The sequence below is a fragment of the Coregonus clupeaformis genome, unplaced genomic scaffold (assembly GCF_020615455.1).
Source record: "Coregonus clupeaformis isolate EN_2021a unplaced genomic scaffold, ASM2061545v1 scaf0181, whole genome shotgun sequence".
NCBI lineage: Eukaryota > Metazoa > Chordata > Actinopteri > Salmoniformes > Salmonidae > Coregonus > Coregonus clupeaformis.
This window is the reverse complement of record NW_025533636.1, coordinates 459,927-485,000: the sequence shown is the minus strand read 5'-3', so window position 1 is coordinate 485,000 and position 25,074 is coordinate 459,927. Positions and strand designations below refer to the sequence as shown.

Below are 25,074 nucleotides of genomic sequence, written 5' to 3'. Positions count from 1 at the left end.
TAAGGAGTGTGTATTTAACCCCTGTGTCTCCCCCTGCCCCCTTCAGATTAAGGAGTGTGTATTTAACCCCTGTGTCTCCCCCTGCCCCCTCTCAGATTAAGGAGTGTGTATTTAACCCCTGTGTCTCCCCCTGCCCCCTCTCAGATTAAGGAGTGTGTATTTAACCCCTGTGTCTCCCCCTGCCCCTCTCAGATTAAGGAGTGTGTATTTAACCCCTGTGTCTCCCCCTGCCCCCTCTCAGATTAAGGAGTGTGTATTTAACCCCTGTGTCTCCCCCTGCCCCCTCTCAGATTAAGGAGTGTGTATTTAACCCCTGTGTTCCCCCTGCCCCCTCTCAGATTAAGGAGTGTGTATTTAACCCTGTGTTCCTCTGCCCCTCTCAGATTAAGGAGTGTGTATTTAACCCCTGTGTCTCCCCTCCCCTCTCAGATTAAGGAGTGTGTATTTAACCCCTGTGCCCCCCCCTGCCCCTCTCAGATTAAGGAGTGTGTATTTAACCCCTGTGTCTCCCCCTGCCCCCTCTCAGATTAAGGAGTGTGTATTTAACCCCTGTGTCTCCCCCTGCCCCCTCTCAGATTAAGGAGTGTTCGGAGGAGGAGCGAGGTAAGGGTTACCTGGTGTCCTGCCTGGTGGGTCACCGTGGTAACATCACTGAGTACCAGTGTCACCAGTACATTACCAAGATGGCCTCCATCATCTTCTCCGACTACAGGCTGATCTGTGGCTTCATGGACACGTGTAGAGAGGGACATCAACACGCTACGCTGTGGAAGCATCAACATCGGAGACAAGGTGAGATGGGAGTTGTAGTGTTACTCATAGGGAGGAAGGCTGAGGCACCATTGTCTCTGGGTGTCTAGTGATTGGTTAGGACCACTTCATAGTGCACTCTCTAATGAATAATTCATCGTGTGGGAGGAGAAACCTTAAATAAAAAATCAGATGCAGTGGCTTGTGACAGTATTCACCCCCCTTGGCATTTTTCCTATTTTGTTGCCTTACAACCTGGAATTAAAATGGATTTTTTGGGGGGTTTGTATCATTTGATTTGCACAACATGCCTACCACTTTGAAGATGCAAAATATTTTTTCTTGTGAAACAAACAATAAATAAGACAAAAACACAGAACTTGAGCGTGCATAACTATTCACCCCCCCAAAGTCAATACTTTGTAGAGCCACCTTTTGCAGCAATTACAGCTGCAAGTCTCTTGGGGTATGTCTCTATAAGCTTGGCACATCTAGCCACTGGGATTTCTGCCCATTCTTCAAGGCAAAACTGCTCCAGCTCCTTCAAATGAAATTGAATTTGTCACATACACGTGTTTAGCAGATGTTATAGCGGGTGTAGCGAAATGCTTGTGTTTCTAGCTCCGACAGTGCAGTAATATCTAACAAGTAATATCTAACAATTTCACAACATATACCCAATACACACAAATCTAGTAAGGAATGGAATTTAAGAATATATACATATATGGACAAGCAATGACAGAGCGGCATGGACTAAGATACAGTAGAATATTATAGAATAGAATGCAGTATATACATATGAGATGAGTAGTGCAAGAAATGGAAACATTATTAAAGTGACTAGTGTTCCATTTCTTAAAGTGGCCAGTGATTTCAATAGGCAGCAGCAGCCTCTAATGTGCTAGTGATGGCTATTTAACAGTCTGATGGCCTTGAGATAGAAGCTGTTTTTCATTCTCTCGGTCCCAGCTTTGATGCACCTGTACTGACCACGCCTTCTGGATGATAGCGGGATGAACAGGCAGTGGCTCATGTGGTTGATGTCGTTGATGATCTTTTTGGCCTTCCTGTGACATCGGGTGCTGTAGGTATGCTGGAGGGCTGGTAGTTTGCCCCCCGATAATGCGTTCGGCAGACCGCACCACCCTCTGGAGAGCCATGCGGTTGCGGGCGGTGCAGTTGCCGTACCAGGCGGTAATACAGCCCGACAGGATGCTCTCAATTGGGCATCTGTAAAAGTTTGTGAGGGTTTTAGGTGCCAAGCCGAATTTCTTCAGCCTCCTGAGGTTGAAGAGGCTCTGTTGCGCCTTCTTCACCACACTGTCTGCGTGGGTGGACCATTTCAGTTTGTCGGTGATGTGTACGCCAAGGAACTTGAAGCTTTCCACCTTCTCCACTGCGGTCCCGTCGATGTGGATAGGGGGGTGCACCCTCTGTGTTTCCTGAAGTCCACAATAATCTCCCTTTGTTTTGTTGACGTTGAGTGAGAGGTTATTTTCCTGGCACCACACTCCCAGAGCCCTCACCTCCTCCCTGTAGGCTGTCTCGTCATTGTTAGTAATCAAGCCTACTAATGTTGTGTCGTCTGCAAACTTGATGATTGAGTTGGAGGCGTGCTTGGCCACGCAGTCATGGGTGAACAGGGAATACAGCAGGGGGCTGAGCACGCACCCTTGTGGGGCCCCGGTGTTGTGGATCAGCAAAGTGGAGATGCTGTTTCCTACCTTCACCACCTGGGGGACGGCCCGTCAGGAAGTCCAGGATCCAGTTGCACAGGGCGGGGTTCAGACCCAGGGCCTCGAGTTTGATGATGAGCTTGGAGGGTACTATGGTGTTGAATGCTGAGCTATAGTCAATGAACAGCATTCTTACATACAGTGGGGAGAACAAGTATTTGATACACTGCCGATTTTGCAGGTTTTCCTACTTACAAAGCATGTTCTCCACTCATTACCTGTATTAACTGCACCTGTTTGAACTCGTTACCTGTATAAAAGATACCTGTCCACACACTCAATCAAACAGACTCCAACCTCTCCACAATGGCCAAGACCAGAGAGCTGTGTAAGGACATCAGGGATAAAATTGTAGACCTGCACAAGGCTGGGATGGGCTACAGGACAATAGGCAAGCAGCTTGGTGAGAAGGCAACAACTGTTGGCGCAATTATTAGAAAATGGAAGAAGTTCAAGATGACGGTCAATCACCCTCGGTCTGGGGCTCCATGCAAGATCTCACCTCGTGGGGCATCAATGATCATGAGGAAGGTGAGGGATCAGCCCAGAACTACACGGCAGGACCTGGTCAATGACCTGAAGAGAGCTGGGACCACAGTCTCAAAGAAAACCATTAGTAACACACTACGCCGTCATGGATTAAAATTATCCTGCTCAAGCCAGCGCATGTCCAGGCCCGTCTGAAGTTTGCCATGACCATCTGGATGATCCAGAGGAGGAATGGGAGAAGGTCATGTGTTCTGGTGAGACAAAAATTTAGCTTTTTGGTCTAAACTCCACTCGCCGTGTTTGGAGGAAGAAGAAGGATGAGTACAACCCCAAGAACACCATCCCAACCGGAAGCATGGAGGTGGAAACATCATTCTTTGGGGATGCTTTTCTGCAAAGGGGACAGGACGACTGCACCGTATTGAGGGGAGGATGGATGGGGCCATGTATCACGAGATCTTGGCCAACAACCTCCTTCCCTCAGTAAGAGCATTGAAGATGGGTCGTGGCTGGGTCTTCCAGCATGACAACGACCCCGAAACACACAGCCAGGGCAACTAAGGAGTGACTCCGTAAGAAGCATCTCAAGGTCCTGGAGTAGCCTAGCCAGTCTCCAGACCTGAACCCAATAGAAAATCTTTGGAGGGAGCTTAAAGTCCGTATTGCCCAGTGACAGCCCCAAAACCTGAAGGATCTGGAGAAGGTCTGTATGGAAGAGTGGGCCAAAATCCCTGCTGCAGTGTGTGCAAACCTGGTCAAGACCTACAGGAAACGTATGATCTCTGTAATTGCAAACAAAGGTTTATGTACCAAATATTAAGTTCTGCTTTTCTGATGTATCAAATACTTATGTCATGCAATAAAATGCAAATTAATTACTTAAAAATCATACAATGTGATTTTCTGCATTTTTGTATCTGTGATTAAAATTACAGACTTCTACATGCTTTGTAAGTAGGAAAACCTGCTAAATCGGCAGTGTATCAAATACTTGTTCTCCCCACTGTAGGTATTCCTCTTGTCCAGACGGGATAGGGCAGTGTGCAGTGTGATGGCGATTGCATCGTCTGTGGATCTATTGGGGCGGTAAGCAAATTGAAGTGGGTCTAGGGTGACAGGTAAGGTAGAGGTGATATGATCCTTGACTAGTCTCTCAAAGCACTTTATGGTGACAGAGGTGAGTGCTACAGGGCGATAGTAATTTAGTTCAGTTACCTTTGCTTTCTTGGGTACAGGAACAATGGTGGCCATCTTGAAGCATGTGGCAACAGCAGACTGGGATAGGGAGAGATTGAATATGTCTGTAAACACCAGCCAGCTGGTCTGAACATGCTCTGAGGACGCGGCTAGGGATGCCGTCTGGGCCGGCAGCCTTGCAGGGGTTAACACGTTTAAATGTCTTACTCACGTCGGCCACGGAGAAGGAGAGGCCACAGTCCTTGGTAGTGGGCCTCGTCAGTGGCACTGTGTTATCCTCAAAGCGGGCGAAGAAGGTGTTTAGCTTGTCTGGAAGCGAGACGTCGGTGTCGGCGACGTGGCTGGTTTTCCTTTTGTAGTCTGTGATTGTCTGTAGACCCTGCCACATACGTCTCGTGTCTGAGCCGTTGAATTGTGACTCCACTTTGTCTCTATACTGATGTTTTGCCAGTTTAATTGCCTTGCGGAGTGAGTAGCTACACTGTTTGTATTCTGCCATATTCCCAGTCACCTTGCCATGGTTGAATGCAGTGGTTCACGCTTTCAGATTGGCGCGAATGCTGCCGTCTATCCACTGTTTCTGGTTAGGGTAGGTTTTAATAGTCACAGTGGGCACAACATCACCTATACACTTCCTGATAGACTCAGTCACCGTTTCAGTGTATTCGTCAAAATTATTTTCGGAAGCTACCCGGAATATATCCCAGTCCGCGTGATCAAAACAATCTTGAAGCATGGATTCCGATTGGTCAGACCAGCATTGAATAGTCCTTAGCACAGGTATTTCCTGTTTGAGTTTCTGCCTATAGGAAGGGAGGAGCAAAATGGAGTCGTGGTCAGATTTGCAGAAAGGAGGGCGGGGGAGGGCCTTATAACCATTCTGGAAGTTCGACTAGCAATGGTCGAGGATTTTGGCAGCGCGAGTACAACAGTCAATATGTTGATAGAACTTCGGCAGCCTAGTCCTCAAATTTGCTTTGCTAAAATCCCCGGCTACAATAAATGCAGCCTCAGGATATGTGGTTTCCAATTTGCATAAGGTCCAGTGAAGTTCTTTGAGGGCCGTTGTGGTATCGGCTTGAGGGGGGATATACACGGCCGGGACTATAACCGAATAAAATTATCTTGGGAGATAAATCGGTCGGCATTTGATTGTGAGATATTCTAGGTCGGGTGAACAAAAGGACTCGAGTTCCTGTATGTTACTACAATTACAACATGAGTCGTTAATCATGAAACACACACCTCCGCCCTTCTGCTTCCCCGGAGAGATATTTATTCCTGTCTGCGCGATGAACTGAGAACCCCTCTCCTCCGCCGGCGATGTTTCTGGAATCAGTTCAGTTGCCCTTTGGAGAGCAAACAAAGGATCTGCTTCGGGAAAGTCGTATTCCTGGTCGTAATGCTGGTGAGTTACCGCCGCTCTGATATCCAATAGTTTTCCCCGGCTGTATGAAATTTTCTGAGCTAATAATGTAAAAAAATAATACATAAAAAAACAAAATACTGCAAAGTTTCCTAAGAGCTAATCGCGAGGCCGCCATCTTCGTCGGCGCCAGGAAAGTTGGATGGGTTCCGCTGGTGTACAGCGATCTTTAAGTCATACCACAGATACTCAATTGGATTGAGGTATGGGCTTTGACGAGGCCATTCCAAGACATTTAAATGTTTCCCCTTAAACCACTCAAGTGTTGCTTTAGCAGTATGCTTAGGGTCATTGTCCTGCTGGAAGGTGAACCTCTGTCCCAGTCTCAAATCTCTGGAAGACTGAAACAGGTTTCCCTCAAGAATTTCCCTGTATTTAGCACTATCCATCATTCCTTCAATTTTGACCAGTTTCCCAGTCCCTGCCGATGGAAAAACATCCCCACAGCATGATGCTGCCACCACCATGCTTCACTGTGGGGATGGTGTTCTCGGGGTGATGAGAGGTGTTGGGTTTGCCCCAGACATAGCGTTTTCCTTGATGGCCAAAAAGCTCAATTTTAGTCTCATCTGACCAGAGTACCTTCTTCCATATGTTTGGGGAGTCTCCTACATGCCTTTTGGCGAACACCAAACGTGTTTGCTTATTTTTTTCTTTAAGCAACAGCTTTTTTCTGGCCACTCTTCCGTAAAGCCCAGCTCTGTGGAGTGTACGGCTTAAAATGGTCCTATGGACAGATACTCCAATCTCTGCTGTGGAGCTTTGCAGCTCCTTCAGGGTTGTCTTTGGACTCTTTGTTGCCTCTGATTAATGCCCTCCTTGCCTGGTCTGTGAGTTTTGGTGGGCGGCCCTCTCTTGGCAGGTTTGTTGTGGTGTTGCTTAGTTGTGTTGCAGACTCTGGGGCCTTTCAGAACAGGTGTGTATACAGTGCTATGAAAAAGTATTTTCCCCCTTTTCTAATTTTCTCTACTTTTGCATATTTGTGATACTGAATGTTATCAGATCTTCAATCAAAACCTAATATTAGATAAAGGGAACGTAAGTGAACAAATAACACAACAATTACATATTTATTTCATTTATTTCATTTATTTCATTTATTTCATTTATTTCATAAACAAAGTTATGCAACACCCAATTCCCCTGTGTGAAAAAGTAATTGCCCCCTTACACTCAATAACTGGTTGTGCCACCTTTAGCTGCAATGACTCCAACCAAATGCTTCCTGTAGTTGTTGATCAGTCTCTCACGTCGCTGTGGAGGAATTTTGGCCCACTCTTCCATGCAGAACTGCTTTAACTCAGTGACGTGTTGGTTTTCAAGCATGAACTGCTCGTTTCAAGTCCTGCCACAACATCTCAATTGGGATTAGGTCTGGACTTTGACTAGGCCATTCCAAAACTTCAAATGTGTTGCTTTTTAGCTATTTTCATGTAGACTTGATTGTGGGTTTTGGATCATTGTCTTGCTGCATGACCCAGCTGCGCTTCAACTTCAGCTCACAGACGGATGGTCTGACATTCTCCTGTAGAATTATCTGATACAGAGCAGAATTCATGGTTCCTTCTATTAAGGCAAGTCGTCCAGGTCCTGAGGCAGCAAAGCATCCCCAAACCATCACACCACCACCACCATGCTTGACCTTTGGTATGATGTTCTTACTGTGGAATGCAGTATTTGGTTTTCGCCAGGCATATTGGGACCCATCTCGTCCAAAAAGTTGACTCAAGTTTGCCAAAAAGAACCTGGATGATCATCAAGACTCTTGGAAGAACGTTCTATGGACAGATGATTCAAAAGTATAACTTTTTGGACGACATGGTCCCATTATGTCTGGCGAAAACCAAACACTGCATTCCACAGTAAGAACATCATACCAAAGGTCAAGCATGGTGGTGGTGGTGGTGGTGTGATGGTTTGGGGATACTTTGCTGCCTCAGGACCTGGACGACTTGCCTTAATAGAAGGAACCATGAATTCTGCTCTGTATCAGAGAATTCTACAGGAGAATGTCAGACCATACATCTCCGTTTTGGATAGATAACTCTTCGTGTTGTTTGTTTAGTGTGTTCCAATTTTCCCAGAAGTGGTTAGAGTCTATGGATTCTTCAATTACATTGAGCTTATTTCTGACATGCTGTTCCTTCTTTTTTCCATAGTGTATTTCTGTATTGTTTTAGTGATTCACCATAGTGAAGGCTCAGGCTCAGGTTCTCTGGGTCTCTATGTTTTTGGTTGGATAGGTTCCTCAATTTCTTTCTTAGGTTTTTTCGTTCTTCGTCAAACCATTTTGTCATTGTTATTAATTTTCTTAGGTTGTCTGCTTGACATTTTTAGATTTGACAGGGAAGCTGAGAGGTCAAACATACTGTTTAGGTTTTCTACTGCCAAGTTTACACCTTCACTATTACAGTGAAACGTTTTGTCCAGGAAGTTCTCTAAAAGGGATTGAATTTGTTGTTGGCTAATTATTTTGACTACTTTCCTTCCATCTATAGCATTTCTTAATAATATGCAGTTTGTTCGGCTTTGATGCCTCATGATTCAGTGTTGCTCTGTTCAAGTAGACTGTGATTTTGCTGTGATCTGATAGGGGTGTCAGTGGGCTGACTGTGAAGGCTCCGAGAGACTTGTGATAAAGTAGTCTACAGTCGTGGTCAAACGCTTTTGAGAATGACACAAGTATTGGTCTTCACAAAGTTCGCTGCTTCAGTGTAATGAGATATTTTTGTCAGGTGTTACTATGGTATACTGAAGTATAATTACAAGCATTCCATAAGTGTCAAAGGCTTTTATTGATAATTACATTAAGTTTATGCAAAGAGTCAATATTTGCAGTGTTGACCCTTCTTTTTCAAGACCTCTGCAATCTGCCCTGGCATGCTGTCAATTAACTTCTGGGCCACATCCTGACTGATGGCAGCCCATTCTTGCATAATCAATGCTTGGAGTTTGTCAGAATTTGTGGGTTTTTGTTTGTCCACCCGCCTCTTGAGGATCGACCACAAGTTCTCAATGGGATTAAGGTCTGGGGAGTTTCCTGGCCATGGACCCAAAATGTTTTGTTCCCTGAACCACTTAGTTATCACTTTTGCCTTATGGCAAGGTGCTCCATCATGCTGGAAAAGGCATTGGTCATCACCAAACTGTTCTTGGATGGTTGGGAGAAGTTGCTCTCGGAGGATGTGTTGGTACCATTCTTTATTCATGGCTGTGTTCTTAGGCAAAATTGTGAGTGAGACCACTCCCTTGGCTGAGAAGCAACCCCACACATGAATGGTCTCAGGATGCTTTACCTTTGGCATGACACAGGACTGATGGTAGCGCTCACCTTGTCTTCTCCGGACAAGGTGTTTTCCGGATGCCCCAAACAATCGGAAAGGGGATTCATCAGAGAAAATGAAATTACCCCAGTCCTCAGCAGTCCAATCCCTGTACCTTTTGCAGAATATCAGTCTGTCCCTGATGTTTTTCCTGGAGAGAAGTGGCTTCTTTGCTGCCCTTCTTGACACCAGGCCATCCTCCAAAAGTCTTTGCCTCACTGTGCGTGCAGATGCACTCACACCTGCCTGCTGCCATTCCTGAGCAAGCTCTGCACTGGTGGTGCCCCGATCCCGCAGCTGAATCAACTTTAGGAGACGGTCCTGGCGCTTGCAGGACTTTCTTGGGCGCCCTGACGCCTTCACAACAATTGAACCGCTCTCCTTGAAGTTCTTGATGATCTGATAAATGGTTGATTTAGGTGCAATCTTACTAGCAGCAATATCCTTGCCTGTGAAGCCCTTTTTTGTGCAAAGCAATGATGACGGCACGTTTTTCCTTGCAGGTAACCATGGTTAACAGAGGAAGAACAATGATTTCAAGCACCACCCTCCTTTTAAAGCTTCCAGTCTGTTATTCTAACTCAATCAGCATGACAGAGTGATCTCCAGCCTTGTCCTCGTCAACACTCTCACCTGTGTTAACGAGAGAATCACTAACATGATGGCAGCTGGTCCTTTTGTGGCAGGGCTGAAATGCAGTGGAAATGTTTTTGGGGGATTAAGTTCATTTTCATGGCAAAGAGGGACTTTGCAATTCATCTGATCACTCTTCATGACATTCTGGAGTATATGCAAATTGCCATCATCAAAACTGAGGCAGCAGACTTTGTGAAAATTAGTATTTGTGTCATTCTCAAAACTTTTGACCACAACTGTACAGTACTACTGCCAAGAGATGAGCTGAAGGTGTACCTACCTACTGTAGGAGTCCCCTCGAAGCCTACCATTGACTATGTACAGACAGAGCTGCAGGAGTTTTTGTTGGTTGTTTTGTCATAGTTGTGTCTAGGGGGGCATATTGGGGAGGGAGTGCTGTCACCTCCAGGTAGGTGTTTGTTTGCTGAGGGTGCCAGGTTCTCTCTCTGTCGCTCTCTCTGTCTCGCTCTCTCTCCGTCTCGCTCTCTCTCTGTCGCTCTCTCTCTCTGTCTCTCTCTCTCTCTCTCTCTGTCTCTCTCTCTCTCTCTCTCTCTGTCTCTCTCTCTCTCTCTGTCGCTCTCTCTCTGTCTCGCTCTCTCTCTGTCTCGCTCTCTCTCAAACCTGATGGTTTTGGTAAATGTCCATCCCCTATGGATTAATGAACTGTTCTTCTCTCCTCTGCCCCTCCCCTCCCTCTCCCCCCATTCCCTCTCCCTCCTCCCCCTCCCTCTCCGTCTCTCCCCCATCCCGCCCTCCTCCAGGACATCCATTCACAGGGTGAGGTCATAGCGTGTCTGGAGAAAGCCTTAGTCCGAGAGGCGGAGCAACAGCACCTGGCTCATCCAATCAGGGAGGAGTGTAAGAAGAGCATCATGCGTGTAGCGGAGCTGTCGTCAGATGACTTCCACCTGGACAGATACCTGTACTTCTCCTGCCGAGAGGACCGAGAACGCTTCTGTGAAAACGTACACTGCTCATCTTCCCTTACATAACCTTACATAACGGAAAGAATGATCTGATGCTTCAGGTTACTAAGGATGTTGACTGGTCTCTGTTCTTTTCTAAGGATGATGACTGGTCTCTGTTTCAGGTTACTAAGGATGTTGACTGGTCTCTGTTCTTCAGGTTACTAAGGATGTTGACTGGTCTCTGTTCTTCAGGTTACTAAGGATGTTGACTGGTCTCTGTTCTTCAGGTTACTAAGGATGTTGACTGGTCTCTGTTCTTCAGGTTACTAAGGATGTTGACTGGTCTCTGTTCTTCAGGTTACTAAGGATGTTGACTGGTCTCTGTTCTTCAGGTTACTAAGGATGTTGACTGGTCTCTGTTCTTCAGGTTACTAAGGATGTTGACTGGTCTCTGTTCTTCAGGTTACTAAGGATGTTGACTGGTCTCTGTTCTTCAGGTTACTAAGGATGTTGACTGGTCTCTGTTCTTCAGGTTACTAAGGATGTTGACTGGTCTCTGTTCTTCAGGTTACTAAGGATGTTGACTGGTCTCTGTTCTTCAGGTTACTAAGGATGTTGACTGGTCTCTGTTCTTCAGGTTACTAAGGATGTTGACTGGTCTCTGTTCTTCAGGTTACTAAGGATGTTGACTGGTCTCTGTTCTTCGGGTTACTAAGGATGTTGACTGGTCTCTGTTCTTCGGGTTACTAAGGATGTTGACTGGTCTCTGTTCTTCAGGTTACTAAGGATGTTGACTGGTCTCTGTTCTTCAGGTTACTAAGGATGTTGACTGGTCTCTGTGTTCCTCTGTTCTTCCAGACCCAAGCAGGAGAGGGCAAGGTCTACAAGTGTCTCTTTAACCACAAGTTTGAGGAGGCCATGTCTGAGAAGGTATGGAGAAAACCAATGTTAAACACAACACGTGTGCAGATTATTGATATGATAAACATATATATGATTGAATCTATATATGATTATATACAGTATATACAAACATATGGCATTTCTAATCCAATATATTCTAGCATAGTCACAACGTAGACAAACCCACAGGACTCTGGGAGGGAGGGAGGGAGGGAGGCTGGGAGGAGGAGGGAGGGAGGCAGGCTGGGAGGGAGGGAGGGAGGCTGGGAGGGAGGGAGGCTGAGGAGGAGGCTGGAGGAGGGAGGGAGGGAGGCAGGCTGGGAGGGAGGGAGGGAGGCTGGGAGGGAGGGAGGGAGGGAGGCGGGGAGGGAGGGAGGGAGGCTGGGAGGGAGGGAGGGAGGGAGGGAGGGAGGGAGATTTTTGGTCAGGACTGATAATAAGAATGAAGCTACATGCTGTCTTTGCTGAAGCTTTTAGTGGTTCAGTGTTGAACTAAAAGCTTTATTAAAGATCATTAGTAGGGCAGCCAACAATGAGCAGATCATTAGTAGGGGCAGCCAACAATGAGCAGATCATTAGTAGGGGCAGCCAACAATGAGCAGATCATTAGTAGGGCAGCCAACAATGAGCAGATCATTAGTAGGGGCAGCCAACAATGAGCAGATCATTAGTAGGGCAGCCAACAATGAGCAGATCATTAGTAGGGCAGCCAACAATGAGCAGATCATTAGTAGGGCAGCCAACAATGAGCAGATCATTAGTAGGGCAGCCAACAATGAGCAGATCATTAGTAGGGGCAGCCAACAATGAGCAGATCATTAGTAGGGCAGCCAACAATGAGCAGATCATTAGTAGGGGCAGCCAACAATGAGCAGATCATTAGTAGGGGCAGCCAACAATGAGCAGATCATTAGTAGGGGCAGCCAACAATGAGCAGATCATTAGTAGGGCAGCCAACAATGAGCAGATCATTAGTAGGGCAGCCAACAATGAGCAGATCATTAGTAGGGCAGCCAACAATGAGCAGATCATTAGTAGGGGCAGCCAACAATGAGCAGATCATTAGTAGGGCAGCCAACAATGAGCAGATCATTAGTAGGGCAGCCAACAATGAGCAGATCATTAGTAGGGGCAGCCAACAATGAGCAGATCATTAGTAGGGCAGCCAACAATGAGCAGATCATTAGTAGGGGCAGCCAACAATGAGCAGATCATTAGTAGGGGCAGCCAACAATGAGCAGATCATTAGTAGGGGCAGCCAACAATGAGCAGATCATTAGTAGGGGCAGCCAACAATGAGCAGATCATTAGTAGGGGCAGCCAACAATGAGCAGATCATTAGTAGGGGCAGCCAACAATGAGCTAGATCATTAGTAGGGGGCAGCCAACAATGAGCAGATCATTAGTAGGGGCAGCCAACAATGAGCAGATCATTAGTAGGGCAGCCAACAATGAGCAGATCATTAGTAGGGGCAGCCAACAATGAGCAGATCATTAGTAGGGGCAGCCAACAATGAGCAGATCATTAGTAGGGCAGCCAACAATGAGCAGATCATTAGTAGGGCAGCCAACAATGAGCAGATCATTAGTAGGGCAGCCAACAATGAGCAGATCATTAGTAGGGGCAGCCAACAATGAGCAGATCATTAGTAGGGCAGCCAACAATGAGCAGATCATTAGTAGGGGCAGCCAACAATGAGCAGATCATTAGTAGGGGCAGCCAACAATGAGCAGATCATTAGTAGGGCAGCCAACAATGAGCAGATCATTAGTAGGGGGCAGCCAACAATGAGCAGATCATTAGTAGGGCAGCCAACAATGAGCAGATCATTAGTAGGGGGCAGCCAACAATGAGCAGATCATTAGTAGGGGCAGCCAACAATGAGCGGATCATTAGTAGGGCAGCCAACAATGAGCAGATCATTAGTAGGGGCAGCCAACAATGAGCAGATCATTAGTAGGGGCAGCCAACAATGAGCAGATCATTAGTAGGGCAGCCAACAATGAGCAGATCATTAGTAGGGGCAGCCAACAATGAGCAGATCATTAGTAGGGGGCAGCCAACAATGAGCAGATCATTAGTAGGGCAGCCAACAATGAGCAGATCATTAGTAGGGGCAGCCAACAATGAGCAGATCATTAGTAGGGCAGCCAACAATGAGCAGATCATTAGTAGGGGCAGCCAACAATGAGCAGATCATTAGTAGGGGCAGCCAACAATGAGCAGATCATTAGTAGGGCAGCCAACAATGAGCAGATCATTAGTAGGGGCAGCCAACAATGAGCAGATCATTAGTAGGGCAGCCAACAATGAGCAGATCATTAGTAGGGGCAGCCAACAATGAGCAGATCATTAGTAGGGCAGCCAACAATGAGCAGATCATTAGTAGGGGCAGCCAACAATGAGCAGATCATTAGTAGGGCAGCCAACAATGAGCAGATCATTAGTAGGGCAGCCAACAATGAGCGATCATAGTAGGGCAGCCAACAATGAGCAGATCATTAGTAGGGGCAGCCAACAATGAGCAGATCATTAGTAGGGGCAGCCAACAATGAGCAGATCATTAGTAGGGGCAGCCAACAATGAGCAGATCATTAGTAGGGGCAGCCAACAATGAGCAGATCATTAGTAGGGGCAGCCAACAATGAGCAGATCATTAGTAGGGGCAGCCAACAATGAGCAGATCATTAGTAGGGGCAGCCAACAATGAGCAGATCATTAGTAGGGCAGCCAACAATGAGCAGATCATTAGTAGGGGCAGCCAACAATGAGCAGATCATTAGTAGGGCAGCCAACAATGAGCAGATCATTAGTAGGGGCAGCCAACAATGAGCAGATCATTAGTAGGGCAGCCAACAATGAGCAGATCATTAGTAGGGCGGCAACAATGAGCAGATCATTAGTAGGGCAGCCAACAATGAGCAGATCATTAGTAGGGCAGCCAACAATGAGCAGATCATTAGTAGGGGCAGCCAACAATGAGCAGATCATTAGTAGGGCAGCCAACAATGAGCAGATCATTAGTAGGGCAGCCAACAATGAGCAGATCATTAGTAGGGGCAGCCAACAATGAGCAGATCATTAGTAGGGTAGCCAACAATGAGCAGATCATTAGTAGGGGCAGCCAACAATGAGCAGATCATTAGTAGGGCAGCCAACAATGAGCAGATCATTAGTAGGGGCAGCCAACAATGAGCAGATCATTAGTAGGGCAGCCAACAATGAGCAGATCATTAGTAGGGCAGCCAACAATGAGCAGATCATTAGTAGGGCAGCCAACAATGAGCAGATCATTAGTAGGGGCAGCCAACAATGAGCAGATCATTAGTAGGGCAGCCAACAATGAGCAGATCATTAGTAGGGGGCAGCCAACAATGAGCAGATCATTAGTAGGGCAGCCAACAATGAGCAGATCATTAGTAGGGGGCAGCCAACAATGAGCAGATCATTAGTAGGGCAGCCAACAATGAGCAGATCATTAGTAGGGGCAGCCAACAATGAGCAGATCATGTGGGCGCCCAATGAGCAGATCATTAGTAGGGGCAGCCAACAATGAGCAGATCATTAGTAGGGCAGCTAACAATGAGCAGATCATTAGTAGGGGCAGCCAACAATGAGCAGATCATTAGTAGGGCAGCCAACAATGAGCAGATCATTAGTAGGGGGCAGCCAACAATGAGCAGATCATTAGTAGGGGCAGCCAACAATGAGCAGATCATTAGTAGGGCAGCCAACAATGAGCAGATCATTAGTAGGGGCAGCCAACAATGAGCAGATCATTAGTAGGGCAGCCAACAATGAGCAGATCATTAGTAGGGGCAGCCAACAATGAGCAGATCATTAGTAGGGCAGCCAACAATGAGCAGATCATTAGTAGGGGCAGCCAACAATGAGCAGATCATTAGTAGGGGCAGCCAACAATGAGCAGATCATTAGTAGGGCAGCCAACAATGAGCAGATCATTAGTAGGGCAGCCAACAATGAGCATATCATTAGTAGGGGCAGCCAACAATGAGCAGATCATTAGTAGGGCAGCCAACAATGAGCAGATCATTAGTAGGGCAGCTCAACAATGAGCAGATCATTAGTAGGGCAGCCAACAATGAGCAGATCATTAGTAGGGCAGCCAACAATGTGCAGATCATTAGTAGGGGCAGCCAACAATGAGCAGATCATTAGTAGGGCAGCCAACAATGAGCAGATCATTAGTAGGGCAGCCAACAATGAGCAGATCATTAGGGGGCAGCCAACAATGAGCAGATCATTAGTAGGGCAGCCAACAATGAGCAGATCATTAGTAGGGGCAGCCAACAATGAGCAGATCATTAGTAGGGCAGCCAACAATGAGCAGATCATTAGTAGGGCAGCCAACAATGAGCAGCTCATTAGTAGGGGGCAGCCAACAATGAGCAGATCATTAGTAGGGCAGCCAACAATGAGCAGATCATTAGTAGGGCAGCCAACAATGAGCAGATCATTAGTAGGGGGCAGCCAACAATGAGCAGATCATTAGTAGGGGGCAGCCAACAATGAGCAGATCATTAGTAGGGCAGCCACAATGAGCAGATCATTAGTAGGGGCAGCCAACAATGAGCAGATCATTAGTAGGGGCAGCCAACAATGAGCAGATCATTAGTAGGGCAGCCAACAATGAGCAGATCATTAGTAGGGGCAGCCAACAATGAGCAGATCATTAGTAGGGGCAGCCAACAATGAGCAGATCATTAGTAGGGCAGCAACAATGAGCAGATCATTAGTAGGGGGCAGCCAACAATGAGCAGATCATTAGTAGGGGCAGCCAACAATGAGCAGATCATTAGTAGGGCAGCCAACAATGAGCAGATCATTAGTAGGGCAGCCAACAATGAGCAGATCTTTTTTTTCTCAAGCTGTCCTCATTTTTTCCAACTCCTATGCCACATTTGGATGTGTGTAAAAGCTCTCTTTTCATGTGACAATGACTAAAACTCTCTCTCTCTGTCTGTGTCTCTATGTCTCTCTCTCTGTGTCTCTCTGTCTCTCTCTCTGTGTCTCTCTGTCTCTCTCTCTCTCCCCTCCCTCCCTCCCTCCCTCCCTCCCTCCCCAGTGTCGAGATGCCCTGACCACGCGTCAGAAGCTGATATACCAGGACTACAAGGTCAGCTACTCTCTGACCAAGGCCTGTAAGGCTGACCTCAGGAAGTACCGCTGTAACCTGGACACCAACATGCCCCGTGCCAGAGAGGCCCGGCTGTCATATCTGCTGCTATGCCTGGAGTCTGCTGTACACAGGGGTGGGTTATCTGCTGCTATGGAGTCTAGGGGTGGGTTATCTGCTGCTATGGAGTCTAGGGGTGGGTTATCTGTTGCTATGGAGTCTAGGGTGGGTTATCTGCTGCTATGGAGTCTAGGGGTGGGTTATCTGCTGCTATGGGAGTCTAGGGGGTGGGTTATCTGCTGCTATGCCTGGAGTCTAGGGGTGGGTTATCTGCTGCTATGGAGTCTAGGGGTGGGTTATCTGCTGCTATGGAGTCTAGGGGTGGGTTATCTGCTGCTATGGAGTCTAGGGGTGGGTTATCTGCTGCTATGGAGTCTAGGGGTGGGTTATCTGCTGCTATGGAGTCTAGGGTGGGTTATCTGCTGCTATGGAGTCTAGGGTGGGTTATCTGCTGCTATGGAGTCTAGGGTGGGTTATCTGCTGCTATGGAGTCTAGGGGTGGGTTATCTGTTGCTATGGAGTCTAGGGGTGGGTTATCTGCTGCTATGGAGTCTAGGGGTGGGTTATCTGCTGCTATGGAGTCTAGGGTGGGTTATCTGCTGCTATGGAGTCTAGGGGTGGGTTATCTGCTGCTATGGAGTCTAGGGTGGGTTATCTGCTGCTATGGAGTCTGGGGTGGGTTATCTGCTACTATGGAGTCTAGGGGTGGGTTATCTGCTACTATGGAGTCGTGAGTCCTGAGGTCTGGGTTATCTGCTGCTATGGAGTCTAGGGGTGGGTTATCTGCTGCTATGGAGTCTAGGGGTGGGTTATCTGCTGCTATGGAGTCTAGGGGTGGGTTATCTGCTGCTATGGAGTCTAGGGGTGGGTATCTGCTGCTATGGAGTCTAGGGGTGGGTTATCTGCTGCTATGGAGTCTAGGGGTGGGTTATCTGCTACTATGGAGTCTAGGGGTGGGTTATCTGCTACTATGGAGTCTAGGGGTGGGTTATCTGCTACTATGGAGTCTAGGGGTGGGTTATCTGCTGCTATGGAGTCTAGGGGTGGGTTATCTGCTGCTATGGAGTCTAGGGGTGGGTTATCTGCTGCTATGGAGTCTAGGGGTGGGTTATCTGCTGCTATGGAGTCTAGGGGTGGGTTATCTGCTGCTATGGAGTCTAGGGGTGGGTTATCTGCTGCTATGGAGTCTAGGGGTGGGTTATCTGCTGCTATGGAGTCTAGGGGTGGGTTATCTGCTACTATGGAGTCTAGGGGTGGGTTATCTGCTGCTATGGAGTCTAGGGGTGGGTTATCTGCTGCTATGGAGTCTAGGGGTGGGTGGAGGAGTGTGTGAGCGGTCAGAAATGAACCATTTTGTATTTTCATTTTATTTTAATTTTTTACTTGAAGGTGTGACTTATTTTTATTGTTTATGTATAACAATACGAAGCGTGAACGTCTGATTTAATTCAGTTCCTACCAGTTGCGTTAATGGCCACTGTACTAAAACGGCCCCTGCACTGTTTACCATCTGTGGGTTATAATACCTGTATAGAAACACATTAACCACATTATAACATAGAGTTCATTGGGTCTACATTTAATTGTGACAAATATATCCTAGATATGTTAAGACACCAAGAATGAAAATGATTCAAATATGTTTTAACTCACAAATCTGATTTGAATGTTGCTGTATGTTCCCGCTTTATAGCTTATGCAATAACCTAACATGAAAGAATTGACGGGTCAATGACTTGTTTACCTTTTAACCTAATTAATGTAGACCCAATGAACATTATGTTGTAATGTGTTTTATATACAGGTATTATAACTAGTAATTATAACTATAATTAGTACAGTGGCTATTATATTGTGGAGTGAAATCCATTAACGCAACTGGTAGGAACTGAATTAATCAGACGTTCACGCTTCGTATTGTTATAAACAATGTTCCCTCAAAATATTTTCGGCACTGAGCAAATATCCGGTCTGCTGAGCGCAAACGTGAACGTTGTGAAAAATCTGTGCAACTTCCAGTTCCGCGTTTTACTGTGAACCCTGAGGCTGTACCCGCTTTAAGTTACAGTTTTTTTTTTTTCCTGTCGCGTTTTGGGCTGCCAACTTTACGTTATTTTCCTTTTTTTCCATCGCAACTTTTTTCCCTTATTCAACTTTTTCACTCCGGACGCTTTATCTGGACATGGTTCATCAACATCTTCAACAGCCGGAAGCTAAGTAGTAACATTAACATGATGTCTTCTAATTGCAGTCGCTGTACTCATAATATACAGGAGAATTCTCGCCTTACGGCGAATAGCTGTGCTACAAGCCCAGCTTCAGACGCAATCGTTAGGCAAGGTAATATCAGTGTAGGAAAGGAAGAAACAGCGTCTGTGCCACCAGTAAGTACAGACAGTAATGTTAGTATAAATCCCCCGCACAGTCCCCGCAGCCGGACAACTTTCTCATGGCTTCTGGAGGGAAATACTGTTGGAATGCTCAACCGGTGTCGCTCATTCAGCCGACAGAAACCTTCAACCGGTTTTCCCCATTATGTAGCGAGTCGGAGTCCGAGTCTGAGTCTTCTCTAGTCTCTACTCCTCCCTGTTACGGGGTCTGAGACTCCAAGGCTCCCACCATTAGCTCTGACAAATTGAAAACCCTAGTCATTGGCGACTCCATTACCCGCAGTATTAGACTTAAAACGAATCACCCAGCGATCATACACTGTTTACCAGGGGGCAGGGCTACCGACGTTAAGGCTAATCTAAAGATGGTGCTGGCTAAAGCTAAAACTGGCGAGTGTAGAGAGTATAGAGATATTGTTATCCACGTCGGCACCAACGATGTTAGGGATGAAACAGTCAGAGGTCACCAAAGTGCAACATAGCTTCAGCGTGTAAATCAGCTAGAAAGATGTGTCGGCATCGAGTAATTGTCTCTGGCCCCCCTCCCAGTTAGGGGAAGTGGACGAGCTCTACAGCAGAGTCTCAGCACTCAATCGCTGGTTGAAAACTGTTTTCTGCCCCCTCCCAAAAGATAACATTTGTGGATAATTGGCCCTCTTTCTGGGACTCACCCCACAAACAGGATCAAGCCTGACCTGCTGAGGAGTGACGGACTCCATCCTAACTGGAGGGGTGCTCTCCTCTTATCTACCAACATAGATAGGGCTCTAACTCCTCTAGCCCCCACAGTGAAATAGGGTGCAGGCCAGGCAGCAGGCTGTTAGCCAACCTGCCAGCTTAGTGGAGTCTGCCAATAGCATAGTCAGTGTAGTCAGCTCAGCCATACCCATTGAGACTGTGTCTGTGCCTCGACCTAGGTTGGGCAAAACTAAACATGGTGGTGTTCACCCTAGCAATCTTATTAGGATAAAGACCTCCTCCATTCCTGCCATTATTGAAAGAGATCGTGATACCTCACATCTCAAAATAGGGTTACTTAATGTTAGATCCCTCACTTCAAAGGCAGTCATAGTCAATGAACTAATCACTGATCATAATCTTGATGTGATTGGCCTGACTGAAACATGGCTTAAGCCTGATGAATTTGCTGTGTTAAATGAGGCCTCACCTCCTGGTTACACTAGTGACCATATTCCCCGTGCATCCCGCAAAGGCGGAGGTGTTGCTAACATTTACGATAGCAAATTTCAATTTACAAAAAAAAATGACGTTTTCATCTTTCGAGCTTCTAGTCATGAAATCTATGCAGCCTACTCAATCACTTTTTATAGCTACTGTTTACAGGCCTCCTGGGCCATATACAGCGTTCCTCTCTGAGTTTCCTGAATTCCTATCAGACCTTGTAGTCATAGCAGATCATATTCTAATTTTTGGTGATTTTAATATTCACATGGAGAAGTCCACAGACCCACTCCAAAAGTCTTTCGGAGCCATTATCGACTCAGTGGGTTTTGTCCAACATGTCTCTGGACCTACTCACTGCCACAGTCATACTCTGGACCTAGTTTTGTCCCATGGAATAAATGTTGTAGATCTTAATGTTTTTCCACAAAATCCTGGACTATCGGACCACCATTTTATTACGTTTGCAATCGCAACAAATAATCTGCTCAGACCCCAACCAAGGAGCATCAAAAGTCGTGCTATAAATTCTCAGACAACACAAAAATTCATTGATGCCCTTCCAGACTCCTTCTGCCTACCCAAGGACGTCAGAGGACAAAAATCAGTTAACCACTTAACTGAGGAACTCAATTTAACCTTGCGCAATACCCTAGATGCAGTTGCACCCCTAAAAACGAAAAACATTTGTCATAAGAAACTAGCTCCCTGGTATACAGAAAATACCCGAGCTTTGAAGCAAGCTTCCAGGAAATTGGAACGGAAATGGCGCCACACCAAACTGGAAGTCTTCCGACTAGCTTGGAAAGACAGTACCGTGCAGTACCGAAGAGCCCTCACTGCTGCTCGATCATCCTACTTTTCCAAATTAATCGAGGAAAATAAGAACAATCCAAAATTTCTTTTTGATACTGTTGCAAAGCTAACTAAAAAGCAGCATTCCCAAGAGAGGATGGTTTTCACTTCAGCAGTGATAAATTCATGAACTTTTTGAGGAAAAGATCATGACCATTAGAAAGCAAATTACGGACTCCTCTTTGAATCTGCGTATTCCTCCAGGGGCTTAGCTGTCCTGGATCTGCAATTTCTGCGAGGCCTGGGATCGGGAGAGACACTCTAAGTGTTTTAGTACTATATCTCTTGACACAATGATGAAAATAATCATGGCCTCTAAACCTTCAAGCTGCATACTGGATCCTATTCCTACTAAACTGCTGAAGGAGCTGCTTCCTGTGCTTGGCCCTCCTATGTTGAACATAATAAACAGCTCTCTATCCACCGGATGTGTACCAAACTCACTAAAAGTGGCAGTGATAAGCCTCTCTTGAAAAAGCCAAACCTTGACCCGGAAAATATAAAAAACTATCGGCCTATATCGAATCTTCCATTCCTCTCAAAAATTTTAGAAAAAGCTGTTGCGCAGCAACTCACTGCCTTTCTGAAGACAAACAATGTATACGAAATGCTTCAGTCTGGTTTAGACCCCATCATAGCACTGAGACTGCACTTGTGAAGGTGGTAAATGACCTTTTAATGGCGTCAGACCGAGGCTCTGCATCTGTCCTCGTGCTACTAGACCTTAGTGCTGCCTTTGACACCATCGATCACCACATTCTTTTGGAGAGACTGAAACCAAATTGGTCTACACGGACAAGTTCTGGCCTGGTTTAGATCCTACCTGTCGGAAAGATATCAGTTTGTCTCTGTGAAATGGTCTGTCCTCCGACAAATCAACTGTACATTTCGGTGTTCCTCAAGGTTCCGTTTTTAGGACCACTATTGTTTTCACTATATATTTTACCTCTTGGGGATGTTATTCGAAAACATAATGTTAACTTTCACTGCTATGCGGATGACACACAGCTGTACATTTCAATGAAGCATGGTGAAGCCCCAAAATTGCCCTCGCTAGAAGCCTGTGTTTCAGACATGGAAGTGGATGGCTGAAAACTTTTTACTTTTAAACTCGGACAAAACAGAGATGCTTGTACTAGGTCCCAAGAAACAAAGAGATCTTCTGTTAAATCTGACAATTCATCTTGATGGTTGTAAAGTCGTCTCAAATAAAACTGTAAGGACCTAGGCGTTCTCTTGACCCTGATCTCTCTTTTGACGAACATATCAAGACTGTTTCCAAGGACAGCTTTTTTCCATCTAAGTAACATTGCAAAAATCAGAAATTTTCTGTCCAAAAATGATGCAGAAAAAATTAATCCATGCATTTGTTACTTCTAGATTAGACTACTGCAATGCTCTATTTTCCGTCTACCCGGATAAAGCACTAAATAAACTTCAGTTAGTGCTAAATACGGTGCTAGAATCCTGACTAGAACCAAGAAATTTGATCATATTACTCCAGTGCTAGCTTCCCCTACACTGGCTTCCTGTTAAGGCAAGGGCTGATTTCAAGGTTTTACTGTTAACCTATAAAGCGTTACATGGGCTTGCTCCTACCTATCTTTCCCGAGTTGGTCCTGCCGTACATACCAATACGTACGCTACGGTCACAAGACGCAGGCCTCCTAATTGTCCCTAGAATTTCTAAGCAAACAGCGGGAGGCAGGGCTTTCTCCTATAGATCTCCATTTTTATGGAACAGTCTGCCTACCCATGTGAGAGACGCAGACTCGGTCTCAACCTTTAAGTCTTTACTGAAGACTTATCTCTTCAGTAGGTCATATGATTGAGTGTAGTCTGGCCCAGGAGTGTGAAGGTGAACGGAGGCTGGAGCAACGAACAGCCCTTGCTGTCTCTGCCGGGCCGGTTCCCCTCCACTGGGGTTCTCTGCCTCTAACCCTGTTGCAGGGGCTGAGTCACTGGCTTGCTGGTGCTCTTTCATGCCGTCCCTGGGAGGGGTGCGTCACTTGAGTGGGTTGAGTTACTGACGTGATCTTCCTGTCTGGGTTGGCGCCCCCCTTGGTTTGTGCTGTGGTGAGACCTCTGTGGGCTATACTCGGCCTTGTCTCAGGATTGTAAGTTGGTGGTTGGGGATATCCCTCTAGTGGTGCGGGGGCTGTGCTTTGGGCGGAGTGGGGTGGGGTTATATCCTTCCTGTTTGGCGCCTGTCCGGGGGTTTCTTCGGATGGGGCCACAGTGTCTCCGGACCGCTCCTGTCTCAGCCTCCAGTATTTATGCTGCAGTAGTTTATGTGTCGGGGGGCTGGGGTTAGTTGGTTATACCTGGAGTACTTCTCCTGTCTTATCCAGTGTCCTGTGTGAATTTAAGTATGCTCTCTCTCTAATTCTCTCGTTCTCTCTTTCTCTCTGAGAACCTGAGCCCTAGGACCATACGTCAGGACTACCGGGCATGATGACACCTTGCTGTCCCCAGTCCGCCTGGCCTTGCTGCTATTCCAGTTTCAACTGTTCTGCCTGCGGCTACGAAACCCCTACCTGTCCCAGACCTGCTGTTTTCAACTCTAAATGATCGGCTATGAAAAGCCAACTGAGAGACCTGAGCCCTAGGACCATACGTCGGGACTACCGGCCGTGGTGACTCCTTGCTGTCCCCAGTCCGCCTGGCCTTGCTGCTATTCCAGTTTAAACTGTTCTGCCTGCGGTTATGGAACCCCCTACCTGTCCCAGACCTGCTGTTTTAAACTCTAATGATCGGCTATGAAAAGCCAACTGAGATTTAAGCCTGATTATTATTTGACCATGCTTGTCACTTATGAACATTTTTGAACATCTTGGCATGGTTCTGTTATAATCTCCACCCGCACAGCCAGAAGAGGACTGGCCACCCCTCATAGCCTGGTTCCTCTCTAGGTTTCTTCCTAGGTTTTGCCTTTCTAGGGAGTTTTTCCTAGCCACCGTGCTTCTACACCTGCATTACTAGCTGTTTGGGGTTTTAGGCTGGGTTTCTGTACAGCACTTCGAGATATTAGCTGATGTAAGAAGGGCTATATAAAATAAAATTGATTGATTGATTGAGTTTTAACAGTGGCCCAGTAGGCTACTGTGGCTATTAGATCATAATGTAGGCCTACCAGAGTGGCCTACCATCAAAAACTATGGAGAAAATGCATCCCATAACATTTTAACATGGAAATATCTGTCCTATCATTCAGCCTACAGTAGCAGCCAATGTGTGGTGTTCAATGTAGGCCTACATTCCATGAGACTTTTGATAAAAACATGCAGGGCTTGGCATTAACCAGTTTATCCACTTGTCCTTCAGATAAGGAGGTGACTGGAAATGTTGTTGTGTTGTTTGATGAAAGAAACCACTTGACAAAATAAAATGCATTATTTTTCCCATACCATTATTACAGAGAATCAGACAAATGATGCTACCCTCTGCCTATTGGCTACTTAGCTTATTCAAGCCTGTCTCAAAATACAACACTGCCCCTTTAAGAAAATAAAAAAATCTCTTTACATGACTCGCTTTTCAAAGATGTCCTAGAAAAACGTGGGCATTGTGCGCTTGTAGGAAGCAATCACTCCCCTATTGCTGATTACAAATTATCTATAACTGGGCTAATAACTCACTAACTAGCAAAGGATATGAACTAAATGTGAACACGTGGCTACATGCAGCTCTCGCTTTGATCTCAAAACAAGCTCATCTACTCACGACCGCTCATGCTGTAAACACAGTCCAGTTCAAAGTAAATAGTATAGATCCATATATGGGCAATAGTCTATTTGCATATAGGCCTACTGCAGCTCTGATTGGTTATGGGGCACCGGTCTGTGTAGAGTACGGGCCTGAGTCAAGCCTGTCAATACAATAGAATCCTACTCCGATACAACAAAATCTCTTGCATAGTTAGTTTTACATACTAAAGTCTTGCATGGTTCATTTTGTTTCGGTTTGTTGCGTGGAAAGTGGCTAATATTGAGTTGATTCGATCACAATTTCCACACTGAAGGGAAACGTTGATAGTGTTAACTAGAGGGGGAAACTGAAGGGAAACGTTGATAGTGTT

General features: G+C 46.2%; 1 pseudogene; it reads left to right on the top strand.

Moving 5' to 3' along the window:
- Positions 1–25,074, top strand: part of LOC121556882 — a 152,513-nt pseudogene that overhangs the window by 43,091 nt on the left and 84,348 nt on the right.